The 20,799-nt window shown below is 44.7% G+C and overlaps 1 protein-coding gene across 3 annotated transcripts in view; it reads right to left on the bottom strand.

The window, feature by feature from the left end:
• Positions 1-2,011, bottom strand: part of CHRDL1 (chordin like 1) — a 45,332-nt gene extending 43,321 nt beyond the window's left edge. The window contains exon 1 of one of the 3 annotated variants that reach the window (XM_052813843.1): positions 1,452-2,011. The gene's annotated coding sequence lies outside the window, so the exon portion shown is untranslated. The remainder of the gene's footprint in view (positions 1-1,451) is intronic. The other 2 variants (XM_052813845.1, XM_052813842.1) reach the window with 2 other exon arrangements.
• Positions 2,012-20,799: the final 18,788 nt, after the last annotated feature.

Below are 20,799 nucleotides of genomic sequence, written 5' to 3'. Positions count from 1 at the left end.
GAAAAGTTTTAAGTCATTTTTTCCTTTCAGCGTGTTCAAATCACATAGGACATTTTTAAGCCAAACAACCATTTAAAAACTTGTTTAAAATTAAAACCTCATCCTTTAGTCCCAGGACATCATGCATGCATTGAGAACAACAGTAGCACATCACTGGGACTGAATGTTTAAGTATTTTGGCCTTCTTGGGGGTTGCTTAAGCAAACGGTATTTATAAATGGAGCACAATTATCCTTTGTGCAGCACCTTACCTGTTAGCTAGATTGGTTAGTTTGAATAGAAAGTCTCAGAAATCCATCCATTTTAAAAGTCAGGTCTTCAAAAGGAAGAACATTTTAAAACTTGGACTGCTTACGCTCAGAAATGCTGCGCAGTGATGTGAAATGGAGGAGTTAATAACAGAAATGGGATGGAGACTTTTGATGTCTTTCTTAATTCTCTTTAATTTCTGTATTGTTGTTACTCCAAATATAAACACATACTTTTCACTGTTAGCACACTCCCTTTATTTCCCCAAAGGGCAATGTCCTAAAAATATTCCTGGATTTAAATAATCTCAGTTAGGATTAACCTGTTAATTATTGGTGTGTTTTCTGCTCAGTAGGAACAATGAAAGCGATCCACTTCTTGCAGGAATTACTCGCTGAAGTAAGGCATATGGGTCCATTTTTAACGCCTCGCCCCCCGAGGAGCCCCGTTCAGTAACTACAAGTGGCAGGGTCCGGCCTCGCCACGTTTTACGATGAATGCGAAGGAAAAAAAAAAAAGCAAGCAGGACTGAGACTGGCTGGAAGATGCCGGGAAACGCGCGGTGCCTACGGAACGGCGGAGGGCCGGCGGAGGCCGGGGCCGCTCAGCCCGGACGGGCGAGCTTTCTCCTCCCTCCCAGGGAGCGGGGGGACCGCATCTCCCTCCGCTCGCCCCAAGGCTTTTTATTCCTGCCAGCCTCGCTGCAAGCCTGCGGTTTGACCGTCGGGGGGTTGGTTTAAGGAGGCGAGTGTCCAAGTGAGCCGTGGCCAGAGGCTCCTGGCTCTCGGGGCTTTCACGCAACACTCGTCCCTCGGGCGCCGAGCCCGGGGAGCGCCCCGCAGCCCCGCGGGGCCGGGGCCGGGAGGGAAGCCGAGGTCGAGGGAAGCCGAGGTCGAGGGCTGCCGTCGGCGGAGCGCCAGTCCGAGCCGCGGAGCTCGCCCGGGGCCCCGGCAGCGCGGACGCCGGGGCCCGGCCAGGTGCCGGCGGTGCCACCGAGGGGGGCGGCGGGACCTCGGCCGGCCCCTACCGTCGGCGGGGCGAAATAAGACGGACCGAAAGCCCGGGAGGCGGCGGGAACCCCCGCGGGGCTGCCCGTGCCGCGACCCCAGCCCCCGGGGCAGCGCCCGCGCCCCCGGGCGCAGCTCCGGCAGCGGGACTGCGCCTTCCCCGGGGTCTCGCTTGGGAAAGAAAAGCTCACAAACCTGGGGCAGGGCTGGAGACCGCTCCGCTCCGCCGCGGGCCCTGCAGACTGCCTGCGAACAGCGGCTTCGGCCGGGGGAGCCGCGCGGCTCCGCTCTCTCCGCTCCGCCGGGGTACGGGGTGGGGGGGCTCCGGCCAGGCGGCTCCGCGTCCCGGTCACGTCGCCATAATCTTCTCCCGCGGCTCGCCCGGGCTTTCAGGTCTCCCCTTCGCTCCCGCAGCGGCGGTGGTGAGGGGGCAAGCAGGGGAGCGACGGCTCCCGCGGCCGCCGCCGCCGACAGCCCCCGACCGACGGACGGGAGCGGGGAGGCAGGAATCCGCTAAGCCCGAGCTCCGCGGACGCCGCGGGGGCGGGCGCTGCGAAAGGTCCCGGGCTGCCCGGCCTGGGACACCTGCCACCGCCTCCTGCCCCAGCGGGGAGCGCAGCGAAGCCCCGCGGCCGGAGGATGCTCGGCAGCGGGTCCTGCCCCGCAGCCCCGCCGGCACTGGAGCGGCGGCGGGAGGAGGAGGAGGAGGAGAAGGAGGAGGAGGAGGAGTGGAGGAGCCCGCGCCCCGGCGGTCCGCCTCCCGCCCCGGCCCCCTCCTCTCCCGTGCCCCGCTCCCGCCGCCCGGCACACCAGCGTGACTGACACGGCCCGGGGTGGAGTTTGCTCCGCTATGGGGAGGCGGGGGGGCCGGGGGCAGAGAGGCTCTCTCCAGGGCAGAGGGCTCGGCGGCCGCTCTCCTGCCTCTCCGTCCGCGCCCCCCCCCCCCGCCGTGCGGGAACCACCTGCGGGCCGGCAGGACCCGCACCCCGGCGGGCGGGGTCTTGCTCCGGTGCCTTAGAACAGAGCTGCGGGCTGGGGGAACGCAAGGCGCTCCGGGCACGGCTCCCTCCTCGGTAACCGAGCCCCGCGGGCGGTGTTCTTAGAGAGAGGACTCTAGCCCGAGATGGCTCTTTAATGGGCTTTTCGCAGGCGGGGTGCCCTCCAGAGCAGAGCCGGCGGAGCTAGCGTCCGCTGGGATTTGTCAGACACCCTCTGCCGATACCCTCTGGTCTGATTTATTGTGTTAGAAGGTTTCAAGGTCACATTGAGATTCTGGTGGAACTAAATTAAACCCATGACTCATGACATTATATGCTTGGTCAAACATTCTTTTTCTGTCTTGTTGTAGCCCCTGTAACTAATAAGAAGAGATCAGTGAACCCTTGACAAATGATCTGAGAAAAAGGGTGAGGTATGAAAAGACATCATGTGGAGAAACAAATTACAACCTATTTCCCCTAGGGTGGGACCAGGGTGTTTGGGGAGCACTGCTGGGAGGTCATACACCTCCCAGGCTTGGTAGATATTTTCAGAAGGCTGAAAATTGAGCAGAACTTTCATTTCTTCCATTGTAACTCAGCTGGATGAAATATCGAAAATACGGCGTATGGTGAAACCTTATGCTAGCATGAGGAAAGAGCAGTTGCCTTACTAAGGGTTTTGTAGTGTGACTTCACAAGTAACCATGGCTGTGCGTTAGTAAAATGGGACTTTATAACTCCCAGTATTAAAAAAGGAATAGAGAAAGAAACTGCGTTCTGGAGCTAAGCGTTTTGAAAACATTGCTCCACGCCTACTTCTGTGTCACTCTGCTACTCTTTGCCTTGCTATGCACCCGCAGTAATCCGTGTTCCTAAGCAAAAATCAGCACTTAAAGCTCTTAGTCCTGAATGTGGTGGCTACTGCTGCAGGCTGATAGCTTTGGAAGAGCCACTGTATGAAATAGGGATGGGCAAATGGGGAAACAAATGGTAACTCTGAATCAGAAATATGATAGTAATTTGCACTTGAAGGCAGAGAATCTGAGCTGTGCAAGCTCTGCTCCTGCAGAGATATATCCATGCTCTTGGAGAGAAGACTTAAGTGCGTACACACATGCTTCTAAATTGTGGGGCCATAGTAATGTTGTTCCCTTAGATATTGTGCTGGGTTAGGTTGTGCAGGCTCAGCCTGTGAGATAAATTGCATATGCAACAACATATGCACTCAGATTTACGACTGAACTGACCCTGTTACACTCTGCACAGAGCTGGACCCAAAGCCAGTTAGAGTCTTCCCACTGACACTGCCATAGGGTGGACGGACTTTCCTAGGAGCTGCCTTTGGCTATCTGGGAGCGCACTGGGGGTGGGAGTAGTAGTAAATCTTACTCTAGTACCACTTCACCAGTGCCACTGATCCTGTCTCAGGAACTGAGTTCAGACACCACAAGGAAAAATGTAGAAGTGAAGGGTGTAACACCAAAGGTAAATGAAGTCAAATGAAATGAAGATCATCCTGTGAAAGGAAAGGAGTTTGTTACTGGAACAGTCCGGCAAGATGGGGTAGATTGTGTACATCCCTTGATAGCTCTAAATTTAAACTAGATTGCGTCATCGAGGATGTTTCTTGGATTTAGTGCAGCAATTACAAGTGAAGCTCTGCACTTTTGTCCTGCTGTCCTTACAGGAGGCTGAAGTGCTGGTGACTCTGCATGTGGCAGTTTTTCTTCCAAATCAAAAATCAATCCACTCCCTACAGTGTTAGAGCTAAACTGATATGGCATCAGATTTCAGAGGAGTTAATGAGATAGTAAAATGCCCTTAGTAACATCATTAAAATGACATTCCTTTATAGAAAAGGGACATTGCATGGGCTGTCCAAATTCCGGTAGAATGTTTTCATTTTCTGAATTCCTGTGTTACTACAGTTGGATGAAGGCTGGGTTGTCCGTGCTGGGTCTCTAATCTGCAAGGTTTTTGTTCTGTTGTTGATGTCATTGATGAGAAGCTCTATTCTCTTTATGGATAACAGTGGCCAAAGTGAACATACATATGGTGTCATTTTCAGAAGACTTTAAGCATCCTGAGGAATGTGAGCATCTGTTTCCCTCAGTGTTACTCAAAACCAAATACACAATTTGTAATTCTGTCTAGAAGAGAAAAGAGTTTGCAAATCTTTGTGAGTAGGAATCCACAGGTCCTTGCAGGCAGGCTTGGTGGTTTAGTTTTGTAGCATCTACATGACTTTGGCAGGTGCAGCTTTGGGCCTGGGCAGAGCTCAGTTTTACTGTGTAGACATCTGTGTAGAACAACTTACCCAACACGGATACCCACCTCTGTCAGACTTCCTCTAGACAGCCTTTGTCACACGTGTTTCCTTCTCTGCGCTGATACAAAGTCCAGTGTGTGTACATTAAGACAACAGTAATGGTTGCAGTACTCTTTACGCATCGTCAGTGTAGTAGTAATGAGAAATGAAATGTTTTCTATAGACTCTGTGACCTGAATTCTTTTGCAGAGAGGTTCTTTGGAAAGAAATTCCTTATTTGGCCTGAAGATGCCTTGGGAACATTGCTAAAGATGCCAGCACTTTCCACTGGATTCTGTAAGACTGTTTCAAAAGATGATGGTGTCTGACGGTTTCTGGAGATACTAATTCAGGTGTAAGACCTTTGCTGAACACAGAGATATACAAAATGGAGCCCTTTCCCTTCCCTTTCAGAAGATTTAGGTTGTAGAGAATTGGCTGAAAGAGCCTTTCTCTCAGGTGAGGGCTTGGGATTCACTGAATGGGCAACATGGTGGAAACTCAGACTTCCAAGGGCAGGATGCCCTAGTCTCACTCCTAGTCCTGATCCTGCTAATGAGGCTGTGGTGTTCATCAGTTGCTGGGATGTTCCGGAGGGCTTTTGAGCGATGACACAGTTTAAAATTGTCAGGGTCTGCTTTTTTCTTGGTCATGTACAAAGGCTACCTCTGTTTCTTGTCATACATCTTCACATGGCATAGTGTCGCAGCAAGTGTTAGAGTTGCTAGGTCAAAGGATAATGTGACACATGCTGGACATTGTGCATGACTGAAATGTTCACAGGTGGCCTCTTGGTGAGTGACCCTTGCTGAGCTTGCAGGGTTTGCCAGCACCCGTGGATCCTGGTAGTGCTGCACCCATGCCTGAGCTGTTCCTCTTCTCCCAGCTCTGCCTAAGTATCACTGAGGAGTAAGTACAATTAAAAGCTAGTACTATTTGTGTCTTGCCACAGCCCATTATGCTTTGCCTTGTCTCGCAGCTAGTACAGCCCCATGTTAGGGAGTCTGTCTTATTCCCCCTTAGACCACAGCACTCGTGACTTAGCAAACACCTTGCTCTGTGCTCTTGCTCAGCAGTGGGCTGTTACTGCAGTTTGTGAAGTTCAGGGCTGCTGCACACGTGTGAAACAGAGAGCTCCAGAGAAGCATCAAATATGTAGTTGTTACCCTTCATGCTGCCAAGCAGAACTTACTGCTTGAATATGCTCTGCATCCTGGGGTCTGGAGAGTAAAGAATTGCTCCCGATAGTGGGCATTAGAGATTCAAGGATGCCCTAAGTTTTTAAGAGCACAGAGAGTTAGCCATGTAATTCTCATTAAAGATAATGGAAGTTAAGCAGCTAATAAACTGTAACACTGACAGTAGAAGTCCACCTCCTTGTGTTATGCTTCCCAGTGACTGAGCAGTATGTACGTATCCTGCTATTATTTCTCAGTTCTTGTGGGGGAAAAAAAGCCCAGGATAAAAGATTCGTGCCAATGCTAACATGTTTATACACCATGTGGAGTTTTCTTAATTGGAACAGACATTGAGCTCTGAGAGATGTTAGACACATGACACAACTTCCATTTACCTCCCTGCCTTTTTTTTTCCTTTGCTTTCAAGAAAAAACTATTATCTATGGTCAAATTTTCACTTCTGAAAAAGTTTGAAAGGAAGTTCTTAAACTAATGAATTCCTTTGTTTTTTGCGTTCCTATAAATTAAGTCGAGCACTTTGGAAAATGTTTCTTAAGATGCTAAAAATTATTCCCAGGATTTTATAAAAATCTCTAAATTACTTTTTGTGGTTTGGATCAGCCTTCCAACTATCATACTGGGAATACAATCTGGATGTTCATCAAGCAGTCTTCACATATACTGTTAAACAAAAAGGGCTTCAGATGTGCATGATTTTGTGATTATAGCATAGGATGGTCATGAGCATTCTCCACCCTCCTGTTCATTCTGTAGCACTGACTTCATCCGTGGTGGGATTTCAGTCCTCTAGCACTAGAAATTAATTTACTTACTTAGCAGTGAGACCGATGGATGTAGTGAATCTGAGATTTCAATAAAGTTTGCTAAACAACAACAACATTACATAAAATGTCAAATTGCAGCCCAATTCCTCATTACCTTGATGCGGACATATTCAGCTGAGACTGAAGAGTAGCTAAAAATCTTTCATTGTTCTGTCAAAAAGTGCAAATAAAATATGCGTCTCTAAATTTCACTTCCAAATACACAGGTGAGAAGAGAGTTGCAAGAGCTGCCAGTAGCAAACATGAAAATGCAGGAGAAGGGAACCACTCGATTTTTCATTCCGTCCTAGAGCAGATGACGCTTTGCTAGGTGGGATGTCGAGAATACCAATGTATGGGTACAGAATAGATACACAAGCACTCAGAGTTGAGGCCCTCCTGAATTTTGCATTGATTTCAAAGTGCTCATCTGCAGCTGTTTCTAATCTAATCTAAGATAATCTAAGATAATCTAAAATAATCTAAATCCATTCCAGATCTTCATAAAATGCCTATCACCACCGCAGTGTGTGTGCAGCTGTAATGGTGACCCTATAATTCTCTCTCATGCCTGTAATGTCAGAGAAAGTCTGCAAGACAATTTGTAGGAATACAGAATTTTTTGTATATTCGTGAGCTGCATGAGCTTCACCATGGTGTGTCAAAACACCAGTACTCAGTGGTTTACTGAGGGTGAAATAGTAGTGAAGTGTTATCACCAAGATACGCAGAAGCAATTATTACTCAAACTTTCAAAAGAGCCCAAGGAATCCACACAAACTACAATGAAATTGTGAAAGGGCTGATCTTCGTGACATTCCCAGGAAGTTTTTGTGTCTGTCCTGTCTTTCCTTGTACCTTCTTATCCAGATAGTTGAATTTCCAATTTGGAAGTTCTTGACCAGGTACATCTTACTGTCAGTAGTGCATTGTAATCTTTGACAGAAACCACTGATTTCTAATTTTTTCCCTTTGTATGTTGATCTAATTTACCTTTTCTAGAAAAAATAAAATTATTTAGCCATGCCTGATTTGGCTTTTTGTCTTTTTCTAGTAATAATAGTAGTAATGAATTTCTTTTGCATTATTTAATCTTATATTGAAATGTAACGGGTGTTGGAGGCATAACATCAATACAGTAGTTGAAAATAGAGCTCTAAATCCCTAGTTGATGCCGCATATTTGAGGAAGCTGAAAGGGGCATTTTTTTCCTTGAGATACAAGTCCAAATCTTCAGTCCAAACTCTCATCTGTAACTCTTGTATGGACAGCATTTTGTGGGCAGGAAGCCCGCACAACATACAATTACTGCTTCTACCAAAGTGTAATACTATATGGCATGCAGTAGCATCTCGGTGACTATTTTCAGCGAGTGAAAAGCAGCATCAGACAATCCTTACAAGTTATTATTTCAAAGTTCTAGGAGGAGCTTCACCTTCATTGTTTTTTCAGTACCACACATTCTTGAAGACAGCAGAAGGTGGTATAGTTCACATGAAAACAGCAGACCTTCTTCCCTGCCATTGGAACTGTTGACTAGAATCACACTTGGCAGAAATTTGCAGGAGTTTAAAAGAATCACAGTGATCTGCCCTTTGTATTGGCTTTGTGTGGCCCTTGCTAAGGATACAGCTATGCATGGGAAGAGCAGTAATGAATCTTACAGATTGATCATACCATGATAAAGATCCACTTGCTGAGGCGTTTAGATCGACCAGATAAACTCAGTCAGTCCCGTCTTCCAAGGCATGACAGAAGGAGTCAAGGCAGACTGAATGAGGCTCCAATTGCAATTCAAATATGCTTTTATAAAACCATGATTAGCGCTGCTAATCTCGCCTTGGTAAGCCAAAGACAATAACAACGAGGTTACCGAACACCTCGGGTATTATGTAATTCTTTTGCTTAGAAACTTGCTGGTGTGAGAGTGCTTTTGAAACCCATTAGTAAAACTGAACTTGCCAAATGAGCCTTCTCTAGGGAGAACAAAGTCAAATGTGTGCCAGCATGGAGCCAGAGCCTGCCAGGGGCTGAGCACTCGCAAATCCCATTGCTACCAGCGAGAGCTGAGGACGCAAAGTCCCTCGTGTAACTGAGCCCAGTTGTAAAATGAACTAATAGCTGTGGACCTGTCTTTCACATTGATCACAATATTGTGTATTTACTCATAACAGACCTTAATGCATCGACTTGCACTAAACTGTGATGCCAGTCTGCTGGATTCTGGTGGCACACTTGGGAAAAGCCATGTTGTCCTCTGTCTCGCAGCATCTGACTGACCATGAGGGGCACTCACCAGCACTGAGTTAGGCCGGACTGTGGGACCACTTGTCTCTCTTTTCTAGTTCATAAAGCCAGTCTTGAACTTTTCTTCACCAGAAGATGGTGATCCCTTCACATGAACAAAGTTGTAGAGAGGGAAAAAATAGCCGAGCAGTGTCAAAAAGCCACAATGAATTTTCAGCAGAGGATGGGAACAGTGGAAATTTCCAAGAGGATACTGGTGAAATTAGAAATGGCTCTTTGAGAATAACTTTCTACAGAAAAGAGTTTAAAATAAGGAAGAGGGGGGGATTTCCTTTCATCATTAAAAACATCAGTATGAAACACATGGAGAAAAACAAACAGTGAAGACACTGTTGCTGGTGGGCTGGCTTTTTATGTATTAATGGAACCTCACAGAACAAGAGTTTCTTTTATTCTTTTTATCCCAGCTCCCTGCTTGCAAGGTTCTTGTGTGAACATGCAGCAGTTTCCAAGGCTGTGAAATTATCAGACCTGGACCAATGCCAGTACAAACCAATTTATTGGGGTCCAGCAATTAACTAAAACCTAGAAAGCTTGATTAATTGTGGCACTGCTCAGCAGGGAACATTGAGAAAAAAAAATCAGACTAAACTCCATGCAGTGTCTCTGCTCCATATACCAATTTACACTATATGTAAAGAAAAGTTTCCTCTCTGTAAATACCCTTAGTATATTATTTTGCACCATGTACAAAAAATAATTACGATGCCATTTGAGAAAATGCTAGTTGATGGCTCTCTGGACAATCATTTCATAATAGCTTTTATGCTGTTATTTTTTGCTGTTGAATTCCTATCTTATTGTAACCCAAACAATGGGATATATTATTTTAAAACGTTTTGTTAAGCTTCTCTCTGGAGGGACATCTTGAGAATCCAGCACTGCTCTGTTTCTTTATATTTCCTCAAATATTGATGTGTGCAAGAAAGGTGCCTGTTTGGTAGCTGTTCAGAATTATTTAGGATAGAAAACAAGCAGACAAAAAAGTTGAGCTAAGAACCAATTTGCCACGGCAGAATATGTTGACTGAAGTGAAATCCTGTAGTCTGAAGAGACAGACAGGAACTTACACAATTGGGATGTTTAAAAGCTGAATTCAAAATGTCTTATACATTATGAGAAGCAATTACAAGGTGTAGTTAAGGTGTTAGCTGATTTCATTATGATAATGTTAACAAATAGCGTCCACGTTGGTTGTTTTATTGTAGGGCTTGGCATAAAAGCCTATGCATAAAACAGAATTTAAAAATCTAATGTCTAGTTCCCTTAGTGGTACATTAATCACTTCTAGTATAGATTGCTGAGAAGAAAGTAAATATTCCAACTCAGTATAATGCACTGCTGCAATGTATTGTAATGGGTAGTTCAAAACACTGGATCTAGCAATTCATCTTAGCTCCTTTTACATCAAAATAATTCAGTGGCTAGTAATGGAAAAAAAGCTGTCTGAGGATAAAAAAGCAGTGGTAAAAGAATACCCTGCCCAATGAAAAGGAAAAGAAAGATACATGCAAATGTTTTTACCTTTTCAACATCATTTTGTATCCTAATCTGCATCCAACTGTGACACTGTCACATTCTCAGATTTAAAGAGTGCAATCCACAGACAGTGCTAAATCACATTAGGCAGTGGTGATAATAGAGCCCGTGCACGCATAACATCTAGCTGGGGCTGTAGGGTGATTTGGGACATTCAATGAGGTAGGAAGGGCTGTCTCCTCCAATTTCACTGTATTTATTGGAGTTTTAATGTATTTTTTTAAAGATATTTGCAGTGGAAATCGGTTTGTCGGAGGTCATCTAATTGAATCTACAGCTCTGGCAACCCTTCACAAAGGCTGCCAGAAATGACCGAGTTGCTAATGTTTAACTGTGAATACCCAGCAGGGGTCCTCCACAGGGCTGAATACAGTCAATTATGTTATTTTTCTAAATATTAGTGACTCAGCTGTCTCTGCTTGTGAAGAGTTGCCAGGGTCACAGATACAATCAGACAGATCCTCCCCCCCTTCACTTCTAAGAGACGGGGAGAATCTTTTAAATATCACATTGAATAATCCTGAAGTAGAGGGAAGGGTTCTTGCAAGGCTGTGCTTCTCCAGAGCGGTTGCATACAGTCTTGTGGTTTTGTGGGCTTCCAGTGGGCCAGGCAGGGCAACGTGTAATTGCTTATACTGTCATGTATAAGCAGCCTCACTGACGTCTGTGAAATAAATACAAATTTCACAGTTTAGCTCAATAGGCACTAGGGCTGAGATCTGACAAAAGACATAGGTGCCAATGGCTTGTGTCTCCCCTTTAATACTGTTTTGTTCTTTCTGTCTTCTCCTCTCCCCCCCCGCCCCCGTGCTCCAGATCTCTCTCTGGAAGGAACTTTTTTTGGACCATAACAATTCAGTTTTCCATTTTCCTCTGTAGACTTGTCAGTGAGGAATACAGACTGGTGGCTAAGGAGAGCTCAGCAGGAGCAGATTCTGAGCAACATCCGCTGTCCAGAGTGCGCTTCAGCTGGGACTTGCAGATGCCCCAGCAGCCCTGCTCCTTTGCCCTCTACGCAGAGCTCTGCAAGTATTTTAGGTTTTAATTGCAACTTCCTTAGTTTTTGCCACAAAGGCCCTTTTCCAAATCCCAGCCTTCTCCAGCGACAGCATCCCTATCCCTGTGGTCCACAGCCCAGCTCTTGTTATCTGATCAACAGCTTTTGGCAGAAGGGAAAGGTCCTTCTAAAGCATTTGAGTGCCAGTGCATCGTTTTGGCCAAAGTTCGAGGTAGTGCTTTGGAGTTGGCAAAGTTTCCTAATTTACTGCTGTTAAATTTAATCCAACTTTAGGAATATTATGTGGATGTGGCCAATCTCCAGCTATTCTGCATTCATTGCAAATACTTTGCCAGCATGTGTCCAAGTATAATCCAATTTTGATGTCTTTAATGCTGATACAATTTCCCTATAAGTACCTTCAGGCATGGCATCTGAACTGCGGTGGACAAGAGTTCAGCAACCAGCTGTCTGGAGCCCAACTCCTGGGAGGCGAGACCTTTATTCCTTCAGGTCCCTGTCTCTCCTAGAGTTGGAAAGCCCAGACTGGGTCTTTAGTCACCGCTAATGGTGCACCTCTGGCTTGTTGAACATATACAGTATTTGGTTTGTGAGTGAGAATCTCAACATTTCCTTGGAATGAGCAGAGAATCGAGTCATGAAATGCCTTTTGCTATTTGACATCAGTACACTTCACATCAGGGTACCAGTGTTCCAGGTATGTTAGAAATACAGTAGCTAGATAAAGCTGCAGTGAAAGCAGAACTGAAGTTTCAGATGCTTCAGTACTGCAGAGAACTTGACTTTGAAGAGCTGGACATTATCAAAAGGGTGCCTCTGTAGCTTGTTCTTGCTATAAAAACAGGGAGGAAACGAAGCCACCTTCTGTTAAAGCTGGAGTTTCCCCTGGCTGGAGCTCCCCTAGGGAGAAAGAAAATAACCCAGCAAGGGAGAGGAGGCTCGCTGTGTTTAGACAGCCTGTCCTCTTCTGATCTGCGTGTGCCTCTCAGGAGGAGGAATTCCCTAGGAAGGTTTTGATGTCTGGCTAATTACCAAGGCCAATGTCTCCCTCCTGTAGGAGGATATGGTTTGGGGCAGCCGCTGTGGTACTCTAAACTGAAGAGGAGATGATTTCCTCAACGTTGTAATTTTTTAATTCTTTGCCTTCTCCCCAGTTTGTTGTCATGATGGGCAAATACCTGGTGTAAAACCCTGTCCTCAGGCAGTACATGAGAACTCCATTGTGAAAAACGGGAATCTGGATGTTACTAATGTTGCAAAGTTATGTATGACCTGTTTGGGTTGCAGAAACAATCAGGTCAACAGCATCCTATCTTGCACTCCAGCTCATCCAAGTATTCATCAGTGAGAACTGATGTAAATGATGATGTCCGTTGCTATAAGCAGCTGACAAACACACACCAAAGAGGGAAAGGAAGATATTTCTAACTTCTGTTTCAGCAAATACACCTTATTTTTCTGTTGACACTGGCACCCGTTATTGTTCACAAGACTTTCTGGTTTTCCATTCATTATTCTGTAACATTCAATAACTTAAACTGTTAACAGAATTGTATCAATAACAAAAGTGATTTATCAGTCAGTGTGCTCATCTTGCTTTGTGAGGGGAGAATTCCCTACTGATTCTATCACCAAAGAGCTCCACCCTCTTCTGTGCATTCAGAAATACAAATATTGTATCAGTGATTGATCATGAGACGTTTTGTAGGCCAAATTCATGGCTAGTGGAAGCGGGCAGGAAAATTTCACTTCAGTCTACTTGAACTCATTAACGTCAGCAATTGATTGCTTTTTGGTTCTTCTGTGCCACAGTTTTTGACTAGCTGGCAGAACTGGTTTAAGGAAGATTTAACAATATCTGATTGCATGATTTAAGTACAAGAAAATTACCGTCTGGCAGTACAGTGAGAGCAAAATTATTACAGTTGTAGCATCCTTAAAAATCCTTTCCATTTGAATCCAGCCACGTTACGAAGAGGGAGAAGGGAGCAGGATTTCCAGCAGCTCACTGTTTTAAGTTGCACTGCCAAAATGTACGTGCCCCATCTGATGACGGGGGGCTCTGCTGACAAGGCTGGGTATCATACCATAGCTCATCTGGTGATTTCATGGCTGGCACTGCTATTATACTGCACTGTCTTGTCTGAAGGAACTTTAAAACTTGTGTACATTTCAGGTAATCTTTTTTAGAAACAGAGAAACTGAGATGTAGTAAGAGGAAATGCTTTGTGTGGAGGTACCCATCAGGCTCAGAGTAGAATTACAATAGACCCTGTCTCCTGAGTTTCGGCTTGGTGTGCTACCAACTGAGTGATATTTCTACTCAATAAATATGCTCTTTCATGTATTTATGCATTCCTTCAGGTATTTCAGATCTCAGGAGGATCCACATCTCTCTCTTCCTCAGTTAAGAAATGGGAGAACCACATACGAGGTCACAGCCTTATTTATTCTTCTACCATGACCCTTTAAAAGAGAAAGGAGAAGCACCTGATATTAAAAAAAAAAACCAAGACCCAAACAAAAACCTCCAAATGCTGGGTAAAGGTTTTAAAAAGAGCCAATCTTCTGTTTGCTTTTCCTTTTACAGGCCACCTTCCAAATTTACACAAGGCTAACTGTATTACAAGGAATGGATTAACACAGAAAGGTTCTCTAAAGCAGACCTGTTGGAGTTATCTTTAATATTAAAAGCAGAGTGTTTGTTTTCTTAAATATGGAGGGCAGCACCAATAAAAACACCAGCGAAAGAGGCCAGTATTACTAGATCACATGTCTGCTTTTATCTCACAGTGGAGTTATAGTAGAATGATTTTTGCTTGGAAACTTTAAAGCTGGACTGCATCCTTTCATGCTGAAATCATATCTCCTGCAAGGATTATTGGAGGATATAATGTTTCCTTCAGCTTCTTATTTTCTCCACTCCTGAACTTGGACTCCTGACCTCAACTTTTCTCTGGTTATGACCGAGCATTGGCCTTCAATTGAATAGCTGAGCTTTTTACAATCAGATCAGCTCCTGCTCTTGTAATTTCAGACTCATTTTGTGACATTGATATTGTAGATCTTAATTAAAAGTCAAACATTTTATATCTTGGGTAATGACCATACAGGAACTGCTAGGTTTTGCTCCCATGTGCGTAACCATCCAAAACATTCAATATGTGTGACTGAAGTCGGAGGAGTTGTGCACAGTTTGTATGCGGGCCCCCTTTTCCTCTTTGTGTCCCTTCTGCAGCACAGTTCTGCACCTGTGATTTGCTCTGTGCGGTCACAAAGACTAGTCCATGAATGGCAGGTAATTCAGGCTTCGTGTTAGCCGAGTCTGGAGCCTCTCATTAGTTGAAACAGCTAATCAGGCAGAAATCTGTGGGGCTCTGCAGTTAATTACAGGGCAGGGTGAGATGGTGGGTAGTAAAAATATCTGTTGCTTGGCTATGCCACTGTCTCTTGCTAGCACCAGTGGGGGCTAATTGCACTGGATTGTATGTGTAGATAAGGTTAGATGTACTGTTCAGCAACGTACTGAATATGAACAGCCTTCTGTTCGCGGGACTCAGGATTTTTTTTTTTTACTTTTTAATTGTTCGTTATTAATTGGATATGATGTGCCCTGTGCTTTCTCTCACTGAAGAGATGCCAGGGAGATTGGATTTTGGTTCTGGAGCTACAGTATCAGCTTGATGGTACAGCTACTGATCTTGTAGCCAACAAATTTGGATGTCTTTGAATGTTTGAGACACCAAACAAGATGTTGGAATATGGCTGTGAAATCATACAGCACTGGGCTTGATACAGTCATATGTTTTCACTGTAACAACTACTTCACGAACATTTCTTAGTTGCATGAGTATGAACGTAAGGATAACCAGGTACCTCTGCTGTATCGTCCTATAAAAGCTTCACTTTTGTAAATAAGCCACACCCTTACAGTATATGAATTACTTTCTGGTGAGAGTAGGACTTTCAGAGTATTTTTCAGAAACACAGATTGAGAGAAGGTTACTTAGTGGAGTCTTTCAAGTTGATTATTTTCCAGAACACAAAATATGCCTGAAGAAATGGGACTGCTAGTGAAGTTTTGCCACTGAATATAGCAGACATTATCTTCACTCTGAGTGAAGTCAATGGCAGAAGTGTCTCTGGTAGAAATGGAAACAAAATCAGTACCTATCAAAGAGCATCAGGTTGCAGATTTACCGATATTTGAATTGCCAACACAGATGAGGACAGTTTATGAGGTTTTCATAGATACAAATCATGTATTTTGAAAAAAATTAATATGCAAAAAGTGATGTGTTTTGCAAAGCCATTTATGCCTTTTGATTGAAACCTGACTGTAAACCAGTTATTTTAGACTAGCCATCCTCTTAGGCTTATAAATTGATAGGAGGAATTACCTTCACTAATTCGCTTGTTTGATTTATTAGTGTAGCCTGCTGGTGGTAGTGAAAGTACAATAAATGGGCCTGTAATTCATTGTGTCATGAAGAAGTAACTTATTAAAAAAACATAACATAGAATATAAAACACTTCAAGCATTAAAAGGAGGCATTAACCATTGCTAATTAAAATTGGGCTTGCAGAGCTGTCATTCTTATTAGTGGAACTGTGGGAAACACTGCCCCTTGGTGGTGATAAGGGAGTATTGCTTAGGAAATAGTTGCACAGTTGTTCATCTTAGTGTGTACTTTGCGGTGAATGTCTTTGTTGCTAGCAATTAATAGCAGCACAGAGCGTGCAAAGCCTTGAGTTATGTCCTGCCATTGTACAATAACTAATGGAGTCTGAAAAAAGAAAGCCAGCAGTAGTCAGAGGTGGTTTATTTTCAGAACGCACTGAAATGTACAGAACTTGATCCTGACATCATTTGTACCCCAGTGAGTTCCTCACTTTTACGCCAGTGCTGCTGAACTCACAGTCTGACACCCCCATACTGTAAGAAAATAATTAACACCTTCAGTTCCCATTGCAGCTGAAAACAAGCTGGAGCGCATTTGTGCAGGTGTGTCACAGGCAGACAAAAGCATACAATTTTTCCTACTGTCTTGGCCCCCAGGCTTCCTCACCGCCTTTGGGAGAAGGCATTCCTGGGTTTCACGCACTGCTCTGGAGAAACTTGCTTCTTTTTCTCTGTGCTGCCGTGATCTATGGATAGTCTGAGGATTTAGTCTTCAGGGCTGTATAGTTTGCCTGCAAGAAATTCATTAGCATTTAAAAAATGAGGAGTCGTCATTTTCTACTCCTCAGCCTAACAGATCTAATTGCCTTGTGAGGATAGTAAGACTATTTACACATGTATTTGTGTGGCTTCTTTTAGATCTTTTTAAAAGCATTATTCTGTCAAGACACTATTTTTTTGCCAGTAATATTTTTTTGTCTCAAACCTGGTGCGTGATAATTGATTGTCAACAGTATGAAGAGAAGGGCATTTGGTGGGAATGCTGCTAGAGTCTAGCTATGTAATAATGCCTTTTTTGTACCTGATCCTGGACGGTGTCAAAGTCTGACACTTCTCAGTTACCCTGGCACAGCATGTAGAGACAGTGTAAGCCAAGGACCTGGGAGACCTGCTAACGATTGTTAGGTAGATGTTTTGGTGAAGCTGGGTTGCCTCCTCAGAAGTTTTCCAGTATAGAGATGGGTCAACACGTTAGCAGGAACAGGCTCAGAATGCGTAACTATAATAATCATGATTAATTTTCCTCTGCCGCTCTCTGAAGGTAGAAGGGAAAGGAGCGGATCTTTTGAGCAGTGAACTATCTGCTACCTCACCATTGCTTTTAGCCTCCTTTCCTGTGCTCACAGCTTTCTTCAGTCACAGTGGCATGTTCAGTGTGAACCTTGCACTCTGAGCCTTGGAATGCCTTCAGCTGAACTCTTTTCCCAAATCCTCCACTGAAGCTTTTTAGAAGAGCCCAACCTGTCCAAACATTCACATGGATGCTTTGTCTGGACCTTTCTGTTTCTTCATAGTCTTCTCCCCTCCTGAGTGCCTCCTTACAAAGCTTTAGAGAGGGTCTTCCCTTGGAAATGTCTGTGGAGATCTTTGGAAACTCATGAGTTACTAACCATCAATTCACTCTGCTAACTTAACAAGCAGATGTTTGGCTACAGCATTGGCCAAAGTAAAAGAAGTGGCAGTGAATAAGAGCACCATTTTTCATTAAGAATGTCAGTAGCATGATATAAAAATTGCCAAGTTTTGAGAAGAAACAGTCTTCATCATTTTTCTCTTGTAATTACTTTAAATGCAACAGAGTGGTCTTTTACTTCAAGTTCGTGGTTTTTAAGAGCATTCATTTCCTTGGGGAATTTGTCTCTGGTTTATTAACAGCAGATTGTTTTTTCATATTGTAGCATTTATGGGGAGAAATATGTAATTTTTATACACACTGACAGTATATTATTAATAAAATACTGATAATAACAGTGAGACATCAGTTACCAAGTTCTAGAAGAAAAACTCAAACAAAAACCAAGAAAATAGAAGAGCATGTTAAAATAGTAACCCAGACATGACTTCCAGAAGTGACCAGCTGTTGCCCACTCCCTCTTTCATTATATTGTACATGATGCCCATAGCTGCTAGGTAGCCTTGTATTCAGCATGTAATGCTTTCTATGTACAATAATACCCAGTCAGGACTTTGCGCTGTGGGCTGTGGGACAGCTCATTAGTTGTATAGTTTCACTTCTCTCCCAGGAGGAGAGTAACTGAACACAGTGAGTAGTCTAGCTGGTGCCTTTTTAATGGATAGTGTTCTTGGACACGTGTATTTTGGTAGCTCCCTGAGGCCTGTGGGTATCTCTGTACTTTAGCTGAGGAAATTTTTCAGGACTCAGCCTGTCAAATCTTTCATGCTGCCTGTTCCTCAGACTCATGCCCTCTGCTTGCACTCTGGGCATAGAGGTTTACCCAGAGAAAGATCATAGCAGGACTGTACCTTAAATCACACTGAGATGGAGTGTGTGCATGTTTTGAAGAGGAGAGGGAATGGAGGAAGCTGAACCTGCTTGCACATTTAATGGGAAACACTTCCAAGGGTATTCCACCAGCCTAGTACAGCTCACTGGCTAATGCACATTTGTTTTCCCACTTCCCAGACTAGCCTGCTTTGCTGGAAGGTCTCAGAGCACACACCAACCTGCTTGTGAGATGGTGACTGATACACAGGGTGCTTATGCAGTGACTCTCTTCCTCTACGTTTTGGAGGATTCCCTGATGTATGGAAACCTTTGGCTGTTTCCCATACCTGTCACCTGGCTGTACCAAAATATGAACACTTGAGACCAACAAAAGCTGGTGTGAATTCACAGTATATTAATGAATGCTGTTCCGTAGCTGCCACGTGTCTTTTCAGACACAGAGCTGAGAAAAGGCATCACTCATTGGGATGAAGCAAAACACTGTTTCTTTGCCCTTCTCTGCCTGTAAAGCTGTCAGTGGATTGCTCAGTGCAGTCTTTAAAAGAACAACTTTCTCTAATTACAAGCAGACTTGTACTGGAAGTGCTATCTAGTAGTAAGAGCAAGGCATATGTGCAGATAGGACACCTACATCTTTCCGGACGTTTTAGTACTTCCTGTTAGTTGATAAGCAAATCTCCGTGCCTTTCAGTTTCCCCTGTGGAGAAATAGAATGGAGGTGTTGTAAGGCTTCGTTTAAGCACCATCTGTGAGATGCATTGAGATCCCTGGGACAGAAGAAGGGTAGTGGTGGATGCGTGTGCTGACATATCACGGAAATCAGAAATGTATTTTGGGGTGTGGGGAGGGATTTGGAATAGTCTGTGTTAGATTGTTAATGGTAACTTGCTTTAATTACATTGTGGATTTGTTTGTATCAGCTTCATGCACATTCTTGTTCCTTTTCCATTCATTTCAGGAATCCAACAGGGGATGGTTGATTTCCTACATTCATACACATCGGAGAATTTTAAAAACTTGAAAGTATCAATAGCGCTTTAGTGGTTTCATGAAACTGTCAATTTTTTTCATTGGTTTTATGCAACTGCTAGATTACAACAGATGGATTCATTTATCTCGCTATGGCTTTATATATATTTAGATGGCTCCCATCTCTGTGGGACTTGTGTGCCTCCCAAGTATTTTAAAATAGAAAAAACCTGTTTCCTTCTCTGCCTTGCTTTCTATTTAGCCCATAAGAGGAATAGCTTCATTATTTTATAGGGCTTGGATTTGTTGGGCTGGGTACTAGCATTCCCTGCATGTTTCTATGCAAAGAAATGAAGCTGAGAAGTTTTGCATATACTTCTGAATGCATTGAGATCTGGGTTATTTGTATCTCCGTGAGGCAAAATAAGTTCCATAGTGCAGAAATACTGCCTGGGAAAGATGAAACTCCCACAGTCTTGTCTTACCCCTTTGTCAATGGCTGCACTGCTCCAGCAGGAGCTGGCTATGTATGGTGGGTTGACCCAGGCTGGACACCAGGTGCCCACCAAAGCTGCTCTATCAATCCCCTCCCTCACCTGGACAGGGGAGAGAAAATACAAGAAAAGGCTCGTAGGTCAAGATAAGGACAGGGAGAGATCACTCACCAATTACCATCATGGGCAGAACAGACTCCACTTGGGGGAAATTAATTACCAATCAAATCAGAGCAGGATAATGAGAAATAAAACCAAATCTTAAAAATACCTTCCCCCCACCCCCGTCTTCTTCCTGGGCTTAACTTTACTCCCGATTTTCTCTACCACCTCCTCCCACATTGGCACAGGGGGATGGGGAATGGAGGTTGTGGTCAGTTCATCACACATTGTCTCTGTCGTTCCTTCCTTCTCAGGGGGAGGGCTCCTCACTCTCTTCCCCTGCTCCAGTGTGGGGTCCCTCCCACGGGACACAGTCCTCCAGAGACTTCTCCAACGTGGGTCCTTCCCACGGGCTGCAGTTCTTCACAAGCTGCTCCAGCATGGGTCCCTTCCCTGGGCTGCAGTCCTTCAGGAACAGACCGCTCCAGCATGGGGTCACAAGTCCTGAGAGCAAACCTGCTCCAGTGTGGGCTCCTCTCTCCACAGGGCCACAGGTCCTGCCAGGAGCCTGCTCCAGCATGGGTTTCCCACGGGGTCCCAGCCTCCTTTGGGCATCCACCTGCTCTGGCGTGGGGTCCTCCCTGGGCTGCAGGTGGATATCTGCTCCACCGTGGACCTCCATGGGCTGCAGGGGGACAGCCTGCCTCACCATGGTCTTCCCCACAGGCTGCAGGGGAATCTCTGCTCTGGCGCCTGGAGCACCTCATCCCCTCCTTCTGCACTGACCTGGGGGTCTGCAGAGTTGTTTCTCTCACACATTCTCACTCCTTTCTCTGGCTGCAGTTGCCGTTGCACAGGGGTTTTCCTCTTAAATCTGTTCTCCCAGAGGCACTAC

The sequence above is a fragment of the Harpia harpyja genome, chromosome 18, assembly GCF_026419915.1.
Source record: "Harpia harpyja isolate bHarHar1 chromosome 18, bHarHar1 primary haplotype, whole genome shotgun sequence".
In the NCBI taxonomy this organism is placed as follows: domain Eukaryota; kingdom Metazoa; phylum Chordata; class Aves; order Accipitriformes; family Accipitridae; genus Harpia; species Harpia harpyja.
This window is presented reverse-complemented; position numbering and strand designations above follow the sequence as displayed.